Raw genomic sequence first — 15446 nt, forward strand, 5'->3', positions numbered from 1 at the left:
GAAATCACTAAAGAAACAAAGGAATTGACTCACTATAAACCTTAGTCTATAACTGATATGCTTTTGGAACATATACAATAAAATGGCCTAATACAAACGTTGGTAACTCTAATCTGCGGTCCTACCTACAACTTACCCGGCTCAGTGACTTGCTGGCTTGAGGAGCAGAAGGCTGGCAGCTGTACCCCTGTTGCAGGAGGAGAGCAGGGAACTGTACCTTTATACAAAGGGAACCATAGCTCAGTGGCAAAGCATATGGTTTGCATTTGGAAGGACCCAGGGCATGTCTACACCAGCCTAAAATCCTGCATTTAAAACGGGGCTTTCTGCTTCCGTTTTAAATGCAGGATCACAATGATTCTCTTTTTCACCTGCTTCCTTTTCCCCCTCCCCTTTCTCCCTCTTTCTTCCTGTATCTGAGTCTGCCATTACCTTTCATTGATCTTGCTCTCTTCTTGCCGATTTTCCTCTTTTCACGGAGGGAACTCAAGCAGAACGCAACAGAGTAATTTGATAGCTCATTATCCGCGATCTATTTAAAAACGGAACAAAGGGCATTTAGTGAAGGAGACATCTTGGAGGTTCATGGCATCGTGTAAAGAGCCTGCAAACTTCTGTGAAGGAGCAATCTCAATTGCAGGATAAAAGCTCCATGTGAAGAAAGCCCCAGTTTCAATCCCCAGCATCTCCAGTTAAAAGGATTAGATAGCAGGAGTTAGTTAAGTTCCTTGGCCTGAGAACCTGGAATGGTGCTGATGCCAGTCACAGTGGATAATGCTTGGCTAGACTGACAACCATCTGACCTGGTATAAGGCCATTTCCTATGTTCCTATGTATCCCAGTCGCCAAAGGCCCATTTCTAACATGTTTGCAACGTGCACAGGCATTTGCAAAGTGCAGTTCCAGCAGCACCGAAGTACATACCAAGCTGGTTACCGCTGCCAGAAACACTGCCGTCAACAGTAAGCCAGCCACCCCCAACCTGGGTTCCTCTAGATGCCGTGGCCAACAACTCCCATCATTCCTAACTTTGGCCGTGCTGCCTGGGGCTGACGGGTGATGTGGACCAAAAAATCTGGAAAGATCCAGGTTGAGGGAGGGCTGCTAAGCTTTCTAACCAATTCATTTCTCTGCCTCCTGACTTCTTTTCAACTTGTCTCAGAGTGGCTGTTCTCTTCTCTGATGCTAGACTTTTCTCTATTGGGCTTCATTCCTTTAAAACATATTATGTTAGATGATTAAGGACAAAAAAAGAATTAATGGGGCTTTAGGTCTGGGGGCTTTTAGGTTTCCATAAACATCAGAGTTTCAGATACTCTGAGATGCAATCTGAGCAATTTCCTTGATCTTTTACTGGAGCTGGTAAATCATTTATTGGGGTAGCCTTTTTACAAAATCCTGCTTTAAAAAATCCCATAAAGTCTATTTATCATAAAATACTGTACTACCAGCCATCTTCAAAGTTATACATGCACTGTATTAATTATCAGCTAACAGTTGCCTTGAAAATAATTTGGGCTTTTTCAGTATCCTGGCGCCCCTCTATCTTTACCTTGTAAAAAAATATTGGAATACAGGAGCCAAGAAGTGCATGCATAAATATGTGTTTTAAGATAGGGATTTCCTGAGTCCCTCTGCCCTTTCTGTAGCAGTTGCAAGAAATGCTAATCTTATTGCTGCCAATATGGGCCTCCATAATGCTGTTACTGATAATGTACTACATTAATGCTCAGAGACCCAAGTGGACAATACTCTAAATCTTAATAAAAAGTGTTCAAGCTCCAAGCAGGATTCATTACATTCCTCACTTCAGGGAAACTTCAGACAATATGATTCTCTAGAGAGAAAGCACTTCCATAGAGGGATATGTGAATCACAACGAATAATCCCACGTGTGTCTTCCCCCCTGTTGTGTATACATAGCCAAAAGAAAAGGAAAGAGTGCGACTGACTGAAGCATAACATGGTCCTCAGAACAGTAACATTAAATGAGGAGGAACCATAGTTCAGTGGTAGAGCACCTGCTTTGCATGCAGAAGTTCCCCAGTTCAGTCCCTGGCATCTCCGGGTAGGGCTACGAAAGAATCCTGCCTGAAACCCTGGACAACCACTGCCACTCAGTATGGACAAGGCTGGGCTCGAAGGACCAATGGTCGAACCAACTAATCTGGGGAATGTTGAACATTCATATATATTATTATAATTGAACCAATAATATAACTTTCTATACAGACAATGCTGTGAATCATATCTCTCAAGGTGTATATGAACGTAGAATCAGGGAACGTCCTAGGTTTCAGTGGTGCTGGGTGCAGGGAAAAGGGACTGAAATCCCTCTGAACACTGCTGCTGAGTGGCATCGAAGAGGCGAGTGTGGGTGCCACGCCATTCCCAGACGGTGTTGCTTGGGGGTAGCAGAAGCAAGGGCCAGGCTGAACAGGGCTACGGTTCCATGCCACTGAATAACATAGGCTTCACATTTGGAGAATGACTAGCAGTATCCAGCATGGGTCAAGGAATTATATTAAATTCCTGCGGACTAAATCCAGCGATAAGTGAGCGGACTTCCACTTGCATGGCAGGAGTTTCCCGTCCCACTCTCCCCATTGCAGCCCCCACATACCCCCTCCCCTAAAATCTTCTCCAGAAGGTCTCCCAACCCTTGGGGGGCAAATGGCAGGCAGCAGACAGGTGGAAAATTAGATCCACTAGCAGAAGGATACCAGTGGATACAACCCTATATATTCTTTCATTGTTGGGAGATTATGAGAACTGGCAGGTATGAGCTAGCAAGTCTTTGGGAAGCCAAGGACAGATGGCAAGTTAGCTTTAAAATGAATGAAAAGAGATGTATGTGGAATGCTTACTGTTTATCAGTACAACCATTTCCCAGCTGGAAAGTTACAGAGAGGTGACCTTTCTTTTTCCCTCAGTGTTTGTATTGTACTGTGATCTTGTGAACGCAAAATACCTCATGAGAAGTTATGTCTTGAAAACTGATAGTTTTCAAGACACAAATGTCTTGAAATGAAAGCACAAATGTCAGGTCCTTCTTATGGAAAAACTGAAAGGAAAAAAAAAACCACTACAGGGTGAATGTCTAACTCACCTCAAAAATGGTTGTATGAATTGGGTTTGCAATAGTGGCAAACTGCATGGTACAAAAAATGTGTGATCTCACTTAACATGTTGTTGCTGTTAAATAGGAGTGGTGTGTGTGTGTGTGTGTGTGTGTGTGATCAGGACTGGGACTATGGCATATGCAGAAGGGACTTAACACTTCGTCTTCACATTGAAGTCCTGATAAAAATCGATGTCCTGAAGCTGCCATTTCCTGAAGGAGAGAAGTTGCTTTTGGCACCTTTTCTCCTGAAGCAAATGGCAACTTTAGGGAGGGGAGGCTTAGTGTGGGGAGAAAGGGTTAAGCCCTCTCTATGAGACCAATCCTATGGCACCTAGACAGCATCTGGGGTGCCATAGGATGCTGTGGGTCTCCCCCTCTGCACCCGTAGACAGAGCTTAAAGTATGGAGGAGGAAATTCAATCATAGATCTTCCCTTCCCCACCCCCTCCTCCATTCCAGCTAAAGTTTAAAACATTCATTTTAAAATTGGCTTTGAAATATATACAGTGTGTGTGTGTGTGTGTGTGTGTGTGTATATATATATATATATATATATATATATATATATATATATATGTTCCATCTGCTTTTCATAGTGGACAAACAAATTTGAGAACTTGAGGGAAAGCAAGAGTTAATTGTGCATACTGCAGCCTTAGCAACATTGTTTTTAATAAAAACAATAAACTTTCCTTTTTTATAATACACAAGTGATTTGACATTGAAATAAATGCAGATGCTTCTTTGCACAGTGTATTCCCTGTTGTGCTTTCTTAAACACCTTCGCATATGGTTTGCCTCATTCCTGTGAAACTGCTTGTTGTTTATGTCATACAAACAGAACAGATTGATTTTACACTGAGTAAGTAAGGAGCAGAATGAATTATCCATTGGAAGCAAATAATTGCCTGGGTGTTCAAAATATTTGAAATTAATCTTGGATGCTTGGAAAAAAATTCTTATGATTTTCCCTGAGCTCTATTTTACATTTTATTTTGACTGAGGTTTTTTTTTTTTTTCAAAAAAAGTTTCAGTGTTTCAGCTTCACTGCGGTTCAAAAGAGTCAATTGCTACCTTTTCTGCAGCTGTCCAAACCATATGTAAAACTGCATCAACAAGAATAAGTGATCAGGTTTCCTTTTGGTCTTATGGGAACTATTCTTAAAGTATGTCACTCTCTTGAAGGCCTTTAGAAACCCTTTTCTTGGTCATACTTTGCCTTTGTCTCCCCCTTGTCACATTCATTCATTAATCAATAACCAATCCATCCTTTGTCACAACTTCGCTCCCCTCATCCCCACCTCTACATACATATATAATTTAAGGATGTCCCATACACAGGATAAGGATATGATTATGCATAGTATGAATATGATAATTAAGGGCCCAATCCTATGCATGTTTAGACAAAAAACAGCCAGGTTGGGGCAGGCTGGGAGTTGCTAGTCTTCTTCTGTCTAAACATGCATAGGATAGCACCTTAAGGTAGTTTTGTCAGCTATCTTAGGTTGTTGATGTTGTTGTTGTTGTTGTTGTTATTGTTATTATTATGGCTGCAGTTCACATTCAACCCTACATTTTCTCAGCCTCTTTTTCACAGAACACACTCCCTCTCCCCCATCTGCTCTAAAATGCTCCTACATTTAAAACACATTTCAGTAAAAGAGCCTTTTAAAGAGGAATTCGGTGAAGAACTATGCACATGCAGCAGTAACTGTTCCCCTAGAAAAGGGTGTTCTACTACATCTTCATACCACCTTATGAACCTAGTTTAGTTTATGAGCCCAGTTTATGCCATATGAATCTGGTTTATGTACCTCAGTTTGAACAGTATACCTCAACAAAGCTGCATGTGCTCATTCTTTGGTGTAACCCCCTCCCCCCTCAAGAATTCTATTGAAATGAATGCTTTGAGTAGAACCGGTGCTGGTGAGAACTTAATCAGGCCCAGTCCTCATATCTTGCTGATGCAGGTTGTGGAGATGAGGAGTGAAGTGACCAAAATTAATAGAACTGGCTGTCTGTAATCCAACATGACACAACAGATAAGGTTCAGATATTCTGGGACTGGAGACAGAGAGAGAGAGAGAGAGAGAGAGAGAGAGAGAGAGAGAGAGATTCTGCAGTATAGATTCATGAAATTTATATGATGAAAGGGCAGAAACCTGGACATTTGGCAATCTGGAGTTTTAGATGATTACCAAATTTCAAATGACCAGTAAAGCAGATAAGTGGCATGATTTAGTTGTCTTTCACTTTGTACATGAAACAAATGATTGGATCTCATTTGAAGAACTATGACTGCTGTAGATTCTTTCATGGTTGTTAATGTCTGTCTGTCTTAGCAAGTAGACAGAGCATACTCAGATATAATTTGGTAACTAGCAGTTGATATTTATTGATCCTTTGGGTGATTATTTTATATTTTGCTCGATCCTAAATTACTGCCTTTGGGCTATCCTGTTGATTTAGCATGAGGGAAACAGCCATGTCCTTTTTAGCCTTGGTTTTTTTTTTGGGGGGGGGGGAATGGTACTTCCCTGGAAAGCATAGGGTGAAGTGTTGTATTAACTCCCATCTATTTCTTTTGGACCTGATCCAATATTGGACCTGTTCCCCAAGGATCTCTTTTGGGTCTGGTTCTTTTTAACCTGTTCATAAATGGAGTTAGAAGTCAGCAGTGAGGTGGCTAGCTTTGCTGACAACACCAAATTGTCAGCAAGGAGCTAGAAAAGGAACTCTCCAAAATGAGGGAATGGACATTAAAATGTCAAATGCACTTCAGTGTTGAAAGATTACAAATCTATGGGGTGAGTAACCACAGTTGGAATTCTGTGTACAGTTCTGGTCCCTGCTCCTCAAAACCAATAGAAAAGTGCAGAAAAGGGCGTGAAGATGAAGGGGCTGGAGCAACTCCCCTACAAGGAAAAGTTATAACATTTGGGGCTCTTTAGCTTAGAAAAATGGTGAGCAAGGGTAGGGAGGACATGATAGAGGCATACAAAATTATGCATGGTCTGGAGAAAGTGGACAGGGAGAGGTTTTTCTCCCTCTCTCATAAAACTAGAAGCCAGGTCATTCTGGTGAAGCTGAATGTTGGGAGATTCAGAACAGACAAAAGGCTTTGCATGCCAAATAGTCCCAGGGTAAATCCCTGACATCTTGAGACAGGACTCGAAAACCCTTGTCTGAAACCCTTGAGAACCACTGCCAGCCAGTGCAATAAACTGGGCTAAATGGGCCAGTTGTCAGCCTCATCTTCCTGTGTTTTGGACTGTCTAGACAGCCATAGGATTTTTCAGTTTCTGGAAATTGAGGTCATCTGACCTTGGTCCCCAGAAACTGCGCTCCCCGCTCCCTCCCTGTCCCCCTCATAGCCAGCATGATTCTTTCCACGCCATCACCATCTCCATGGTCATAAATGGAGCATGAAGAGGGAGAAAAGAGGGCAGTCCTGGGGGTGGGGCAGGGAGGAGACTGCGTGAGCTGCTGTACATAGCTTCCTATTGTGTCTCCAGACTCCTTCCCTTCCCCTTTACAAAATCATGGCTAGACATATGAAAACACATGTCTAGCCACAAATGCAGGGCAGCTGGGGCATGGAGGAGATGATCCACTTCATGCTGCATCTGCCCTGCTTTACATAGGTGTCAGCCTCCGAGTTCAGAGGCTGACATCTATCTCAATAGGATTGTACCCTAAGTACTTCTCTACCACAAGATGTAGTAATGCTCACTAGCCTTGATGGCTTCACAAGAGGATTAGACAAATTCATGGAGGAGAAGGCTAATAGTGGCTACTAACGATGGCTATATGCTACCTTTAATATCAGAGGCCGTATGCCTTTCAATACCAGTTGCTTGGGAGCATGAGTAGGAAGTGCTATTGCGCTCATGTCCTGCTTCTTGGCTTCCTGTGGGCATCTTGTTGGCCGCTGTTTGAACAAAGTGGTGAACAAGATGGACCTTGGTCTGATCCAGCAGGGGTCTTATGTTCTGATGTATGGTTGGTGAAAACACTCTTTAAACCTGTCGCTTGGGATGTCTTTCTTTTATTTTTGTCCCTCTATTTTGTGATTTGGATGTCTTACATTGTTTTGGCTGTTGATTAATTTATTGTACTTATTGTATCTTTTGTTGTGTTAATATGCTGTTTGCCACCTTTGGGGTCTTCGGGCTGAAAAGCGTTATATGAATGAATGAATGAATGAATGAATAAAGAATAAGAAAAATCATGTTAAACCCAACATTTCTTTATTAAGAGAAAAGTGAAATAAATGTACCTTAAGGAGCTTATGACTCTTATTAAGGAGTAGAAGAGTAAGCTACATTGCGGGAAATATTTATGGAATATTAATTTGCATATGAGTCAGAGTTGCAGTTCAGCAGCTATTCATTTTGAAGAAATCCCCTTTGCTTTAGTAGGATTATTCTAGATAATATGCTAGTACCTGTAGAATCGTAAAACAACAAAGATGAAAGAGACTTGAAAATCATTTAGTCTAGCTGAGGCAGGTTTCTATTAACACAAACATTCCTATAGGTTCCATAGCATCCAGATGTTCTGTTTCAAATGTTCCATTTCATCCAGCTTAGTATGTGCTGTAAGAAGAGAAAGTATGAAGGACATGGGAAGGATGTCATAGCTCAGTAACAGAGCACATGTTTTGTATGTAGAAGGTCCTCTGCTTGGCATCTGTATTTGAAAGGAACTTAGGTAGCATTGCTGGACAGAACCTTTACATGAGACCTTGGAGACCTGTGGTTACTTGGAGAAGGCAATACTGAGCTATATGAACCAATTCTGACCCAGTAAAAAGCAATTTCATATGTTCACATAGAGAGTTTTGGCTATTGGGCAGTATAGAAATGGAATGAATGAATATACCAGAAGTTGTCTCTATCATAAAGAGTAACTTAAATTCAAATGGTTCAAGCAAGCAAGCTTTCACAGGCTACAATGGGAAGTGAGAAAATCTCCAGAGCCATCACATGGAACCCCTTTCTGGCCTCAGATATGACAGGACCATCACAAAAAATCAAGCTATGCCCCAAAGGATGCTTTTGTACTTTAGCATTAGTCCATCTCATGACATATGACATACCTTTACCAGTCATAGCCATCACTGATGCTGTAGAAGAAAGAAGAGCCTTAGGACAGATTTCATACTAATTTATATTGGTTTGGTTCAGAACAGGCCTCCCGACGCCTGATGTTTATGCTAAAAATAAAATAAAATAATAATGCATGGAAATAGTATCAAGTCTGACCCTGAGTTTTACATCTGGCAGGTAAGAAGGAGACTTGAGAGGCTCCAAGGGCTTGATGTTTGCTTTTGGGGGGGAACTGATGCTACTTTAAAGTCTAGCACTATCCTCTTTGACTGTTCACTCAACTTCAGCATCTATAGAGAAACCTCATAGGCCTCCAGTATCTCACTCCACAAGGAAACTGGTCCGTCCTGTAAAGGGTTGAGATTGGAAAAACTTACTATTCAGGGTTAGTGGGTGGCAGGAAATGCTATTTTGCCTTTACAGATCCATCTGATGTGCCACTGAAGAACAGAAAGAGAAATGTGGGAGTATGTTGGAGAGAGAAAGGATAGGCAAATGGATTTTATGAATAGGATGTTTTTAAAACCCAGTTGTTCAGTTGTGAATAAAACTATAATTTGTCTGCTTCTTGATTTAATAGGAAGTCCTGTAAAATGGGAATTTGCAGTAGTTGTTCACAAATGTTACGAAGGTGTGAATTACATTCTCTAGCTGCACTTTAAAGAGACGAGGGAGCGCACTGGTGTGATTTAGGCTGGGGGAAAAAACGGCTTCTAGTACTTATTCCTAGATCTCACCCACTTTTGATTTTTAGTTTTCCGCTGAGGTATAATGATTGAAAACACTCTATACAGTTTGCTTTTGCAGGGTTTAGTTTGACCGTGTAAGACAAAATCCTCTGGTTCAATCATTTTTTCTTGCAGCATGCCTGAGTGCTATTTTTTAAAAGTTGTTTTTCTAAGAAAGGACCTCTTTCACCTTTAAGCTTTCAATCAAAGTGTAAAAACGAATGTCTCCATATCAGATATGGATGGTGGAGTTACAGAGGTTTTAATTAGCCTCTGATGTATATCTTCTGTACTGTTTGCTTGTAAATCCCAAAATAACAGTTCCCTTTGAAATTCTCTTTTCATTAAGGAAGCAATATCACCTTGAGCAACCATGTAGATCATACAAGAAGGAGATGGTTCCTTAATTTTATTTGTTTTGGCACTCCACTCAGAAAGTACTGTCTGAGTTTTCTGTTGTGTTTTGGTGTTTGCTTTCCCCTAATCAAAGTTCCCAGATTCAAATTCCTGTAGTTTGAAGAATCATGCTAGCCAGATCTACACCTTGTGTCATATCATTACAATCCCATCCTGATAATGCTATATCCCTCTTGTGCATTTATACCTCGTAGGGCACACAATAACATTTGTTGCAGCATATTGGATAATGTGGAATAAAAAGCAGGAAATAACACTACAAAAGTGGTATATCAAATGTATAATGTGCCCCAACAGTTATCAGTGCACTTCAATACTGCTATAAAGCAGTAGTGTAGATATAGCCATAGTTTTTGTACAGGAAAACCTTCTCATAGAGAAATAAAACTTTATTCCAGACTAAGAAAACTGGGCAGAAACTAAGGGTGCGTTCAGATGAGGCTTTTATTGTGGCATTGGCCTGCTTTATTCATGTTTTACAGGGGGTCGTCTTCAGTTTGTAGCTCTCCTGCATTTTCTCATCACTTCTTCCATCTTTTTTCTTACCAGAAAAATCCATCAAGGAGGAAAAGGCAGAATAGCTGTACAATGCCTTTTGATTGGTAATGCTGGGAGCCCTCCATCCAGAGGCACCCTAAGAGGAAGTAGAAAGTAAAATCTAAGGGAAGACTCCGGTGCCAACCCATAATAGGAAGTTCATATTTTAGCCCCATGATGATCAGATTATTTATTGCTGGGAAGAAATATTCTCCTCAATCTTTTTCACTACATTCAGGGTGGTGATTAAACTTTGTGGGGGAGAGTCACAAACCCTTTTTTTGGGGGGGGGTACTTACTTTTCAACAAGGTGGCGGTAGGTTTGTCCTTTTCCTTTTTCTAACTTTTAAAAAACTCCTTGCCGCTGCTGTAGGCATCACCTTGCCATTCTAAGCAGCCCTGCCACATTCCTGGGCCACAGTGCCCATGGGAACAATGCTACATGATCTAGTGAATATGATGGATCCATTCCTTTATCCTAGCTGTGATTTCAGAAAACCTGTGTTGCAGACTGATCCACCCCAGGTCTTCTACTGGACTTGGAATGGGGCAGAGCTGCAGGAATCCTCCTAAACTAGCCCAGACTGACTGGACCCTTTACTTGCTGGCTCCCTGGAGCTCTAGACCTGTTGCACTCCCCCAGCTATACCTCACCTGACAGGCACTGTAGCTCCTGGGTGGTGGCTGTGCAGCTGGGCTAATGGAAACAAAGCCACTGGAGATGACAGCGGGATCAAGAAAGGAGAAAGAGGGCAGGGCAGGCAACAGAATGGAACATCTGGATCCAGCTTGATAAAGGAACCCTCTGCTTTCAGGATAGGGTGGTTGGAGACAAGGCACTGGTGAATACAGAGAAGCAAGAAACAGCCACTTCCTCAAACCAGCAAGAGAAGTCTCTTCTGCCAGCATAGTTCCATGTTGCCAGGACCGCCTCCATGATGGAGACCCTCCTTATCAGATCGACTGCCATGTGGAACCCCTCCCTATCAGGGCCTAGAGTAGTTCAGAGGTCCCAGGAGCGAACAGACCCCTTCACCCCACCTCTTCTTTAGCAGTCTTAATTTCCCCCCCGAGTCACATGATACTAATGTTTGTCTAAGTAATTTGTATTAATTCTGCACTCACTCATACCTGCCTTTCTTCCCTTTCTTCCCAGCACAAGCAGTGATTACAGCTTACATCACCCATGACAGTTAGGGGTGGACGAAAGTCACTTACCTGTCGTCGAAGCTTGTTCGCGGTGGGGGGGAGGCGCTTCGCTGCTCCCCCCGCGAAGTTCAGGCTGGGGGGGGGAGGCTTCCCGCCTCGCCCCAGCCGAAATTCAGGCCGGGGGGGAGGCTTCCTGCCTTGCCCGGCCGAAATTCAGGCCGGGGAGGAGGCTTCCCGCCTCGCCCGGCTGCGAACTCGAAATTTAAAAAAAAAACAAAAAACGCCCCCGTGATAAGCTACGTGACGATTAACGTAGCCTATCACGGCTAGATCTGCAAAGTCAGCCGTGATAGGCTACGTTAATCGTCACGTAGCCTATCACGGGTGACTTAAAAAAAAAAAAAAGCGCGTACGCTAATGGCGGCCCCCATAGGGAGCCGCCATTCGCGTTCCTTATTTGGTCGCTGTAGTCTACGTAAAGATTTACGTAGACTACGGCGAAAATAAGGGCAACGCAAATAGCATTGCCCTTATTTTCGCCGTAGTCTACGTAAATCTTTACGCAGACTACAGCAACCAAATAAGGAACGGGAATGGCGGCTCCCTATGGGGGCCGCCATTATCCGTACGCGCTTTTTTTTTTTTTTAAGTCACCCGTGATAGGCTACGTGACGATTTACGTAGCCTATCATGGCTGACTTTGCAAATCTAGCCGTGATAGGCTACGTTAATCGTCACGTAGCCTATCACGGGGGCGTTTTTTTCTTTCTTTTATTGGAATGGCGGTGGCGGCAGCCGGTCGAAAGACCAGCTGCCGCTCCCGCCCCGCACGAACACCCGCTGAACCGCCGGCCGGACCCGCCGCCGGGAGGGACATTTGCCAAAGGTAAGTCCCGTCCCGGGGGGGGGGTGCGGGGTGCGGGGGGGTGCGGAGGATTTCTCCCCGAAACTTGTTTGGGGGGCCGAACACGTTGGCGCTCAGCCCCCCAAAGTTTCGGGGAGAAATTCTCCGCCATCCCTAATGACAGTATGAGACCCTGTAAGGCAGGAATGCAGAACCTCTTTCCGCCTGAGGGCTGTCTTCCATTATGGAAAAGCTCTTGGGGGCCACATTCCAGTGGTGGGCAGTGCTAAAGGCAAAATGGGTGGAATGAAAAGCACAAGGGGCATGGTCCACATACCTGCCTATTGGAGTTTCAAGCTCTCACTGCCAGGAAGTAAGCCTTAGGAGCGGCATTTCAGCCTTTTAGAATGGGGGAAAAAAACTGCACAAAAGCAGGGGGACCTCACTTAATGATTGGTGGTTGGGGTAAAGGGGGTGGAGCCAGGGAAGTGGGCATGGTCTTCTGGGGAACATCGGAGGGCCAGATTTGGCCCCTAGGCCCAAGGTTCTGCACCCCTGCTGTAAGATGTAATCTTATAGCAAAAGCCAGAGCCCTTGCACAGATTCTCTCTTGAGCTATGGGACAAATGGGGAGAGGTCTTAGTTCCCATAACAGAGCTAGCAGGAGACAGGGCGCTCTGGGAGGAAGAACCAGAAGAGTACTTTTTGTTTGTGCTATTCATGCTTGGAATCAGAGGCATTCAAACCCAATGTCTGCTAGTCTTTGAAAGTCTCACACTTTGGTGTCTACTATTTCTTGGGCCCCCAGTGCACAGTGATATAACAGAGAGCCCTAGAGGGGACATAATATTCTGAGATAAATGCTAGCCCATTAATCTAGGTCTCAAAAATATCTCCTGAGTATTTAAGATGTTAGTTGGATGACGGTTTCAGATAAGTAACTTGATCCTATGATTCGGTGCTCTGGAATAAGGCTTGGGAGTCATAAGAGAGCTGGCTAGAGCAGCCTTCCCCAACTTGATGCCCTTCAAATGTGCTCAGCCACAAACCCCATCATCACCAGGAAGCATGATGGGAGTTGTAGTCCAACACACCCGAAGAGCGCCGGGCTGGGAATGCTGGGTTAGTGCTGAACACTCTAGGGCAGACTTCGCTCACCTGGTGCCCTCCAGATGTTTTGGACTACAAGTCTCAGCATTCCTGACCATTGGCCATGCTGGCTGGGGCTGATGGGATTTGAAGTCCAAAACATCTGGAGGGCACCAAGTTGGGGAAGCTGTTCTAAGGGACTAGGGGACCTGAGTTTATGTTCCCACTCCACCATGATGCTTGCTGCTTATTCTTGTGTCAGTCGTGTCCCTGAGCCTACTCTATCTCACACGGTGGCTGTGAGAATAAAGTGGGATAACCCCACATAAGCCACTCTGAGTTGGCACTGTAGAATCAATGGCCCTGTGGGGGGCACACTATGCTAGGAGTGATACTCAAAGAGAACCTTGGCATGAGGTATATATTGTACCCCTGTGAGACCTGACATTTACTCAGTTCATTCCTACCCATATATGGGAGAACATTACTTTCAACCAAGAATGCATATTCATTCTTTTTGTTAACCTTTGCTTCAGTGCATTCATGACAAGATTGTATGGGTATGTAGCTGCGTTTTAACAGTTTTTTAATTTCAGTTGTTGCTTGAAGCACTGTGCTGGAAATTAGACACTTTTAGTACTTCAATTATTGTTGATTTATTCGTCGTTCTTTTAGATACAGTGAATGTAGTTACTCAAGTAAGGTTATCTAATTTTGAATGCCAAGCACCAAATCTTAGTGTACATCTTGGCAACAGGAAGAAGACTTATTGACTTGAAATTTGTCATGCCAACTTGTGTGCCTTGTAGCATTTTGTTTACTGCTTTGCATTAAATGGGAGAAGACAGGAAAGAAAAATCAGTTATCTTCTGGTCTGACACTGGACTAACTGGAATACTAGATTATGTTAAATGATTAAATCCCAGTCCCAAAATGGTGACTTTGGGTGAGCCCTGTCTTGCTTGAAGTGAATAGGATCTCAAAGAATCTTGCTTGAGGGGAGCATGATTTTTCTCTTCACCTTTTATATTACCTCCATTGGCTAAATGGATTTGACTTTAGCTCCAGTTCAAGACTCTGAAAAGAAAAGTGGCTTGTTTACCACCCTGAGCCAATTCACAGGAGTTTAAATAAAATTAAGTCACATATATTCTTGCAGGTTACTCACATTTTGGGAAGAAGCCACATGAGTGCCTACATAACCATTGCTTGCTAGGGATGGAAGAAACTGTATTTCAGTTTCTCTCATTTTCTATTTTTCGCCATTCTAGCCTACGTAAATATTTAAGTAGGCTAGAACGGCGAAAAATAGCGAACACAAATGGCAGCTGCCATAGCCGCCACCATTTGCGTATGCTGCGCCCGGCCACAGCCAGCCAGGAGACCAGCCGCCGCCGCACCCTCCACCGCACCTGCCGCCGCTGCACCCGCCATTGCCGCACCCCCTGTGCCGCCATTGCACCCACCGCCACCGCTACTGCCGCCAGAGCCGCCGCCGCATCCGCTGCAGGTAAGTGCCATCCCGGGCAGGAGGCCGTTCCGCCACGGATTCCGGGGGATTCTGTAGAATCCGGCCTCACTGGAAACTGTGGCGGAATTCTCCCTATGCACACTCATGCACAGTCACAGAGATTGTTGTATAATGACAGACAGGACACTCATGCACACTCCTCAGCCATCCCATACGTAAGGTAAGCACAAACCCCCCAAACCCAACCCATGAGAATTTCTCTGAAATTTCTTCTCCTTTGAATTTCTTTTTGAAAGGAATTTCTTTTCTATCATATTGAATGAGAATGGTTGAAAAAAATGTGGGAGAAATTTTCGGCACAGCACTAGTTTTGATGCATTTTTGCCCTAACACGCACAGTTTTTACAAGCAATTGTCAATGCATTGATGAATATTATTTCCTCTAATACAGGCATCTTTGTATGCATGTTTTACTGGAGAACTCTACTGCAAAATTTGGAGTAGTGTGACTTTTGAGGGATAACTAGGTTTTGGTTCGCATAGTGGTTCAAAAGTGCAAAATTAGGTACTTTCACATTAAAATGCAAACTAAACGAATCTCTTGCCAATCCCTATTTCCAACTCCACAATTGCAGCTTTGTCTAGCCCCCTGTTTCCTGCCACTCCACTATATACTCCATAATACCGGTGAGCTTGGGTGGCCCCTTGCCTTGGAAGGCAGCCTAAATTGTTTCCCACTATCCTTCATCTGGTATGTCTTCTTCTTTCCTTATCCTATCTCCAGGCCAAAGAGGATTGATTGAAAATATTACACCATTATACTGAAGGGTGATTTGTGTGAGTAATAGAAATGTATATTCATATATAGCAAACCACATAAAAGAACATCCATCATTTGAGTCACATTTATTGCTCTCATCATTATGAACATCACCCAGTGTCCATTTACTAGCCGTAGGTTTGCTTTCAATGG

At 43.5% G+C, this 15446-nt stretch overlaps 1 protein-coding gene across 3 annotated transcripts in view; it reads left to right on the top strand.

Moving 5' to 3' along the window:
* Nucleotides 1-15446, top strand: part of LOC146347279 (uncharacterized) — a 275533-nt gene that overhangs the window by 151066 nt on the left and 109021 nt on the right. The gene's annotated exons all lie outside the window — the stretch shown is intronic.

Source organism: Heloderma suspectum, chromosome 4 (assembly GCF_057233095.1).
Source record: "Heloderma suspectum isolate Gila_16-S chromosome 4, 16-S_ref, whole genome shotgun sequence".
NCBI lineage: Eukaryota > Metazoa > Chordata > Lepidosauria > Squamata > Helodermatidae > Heloderma > Heloderma suspectum.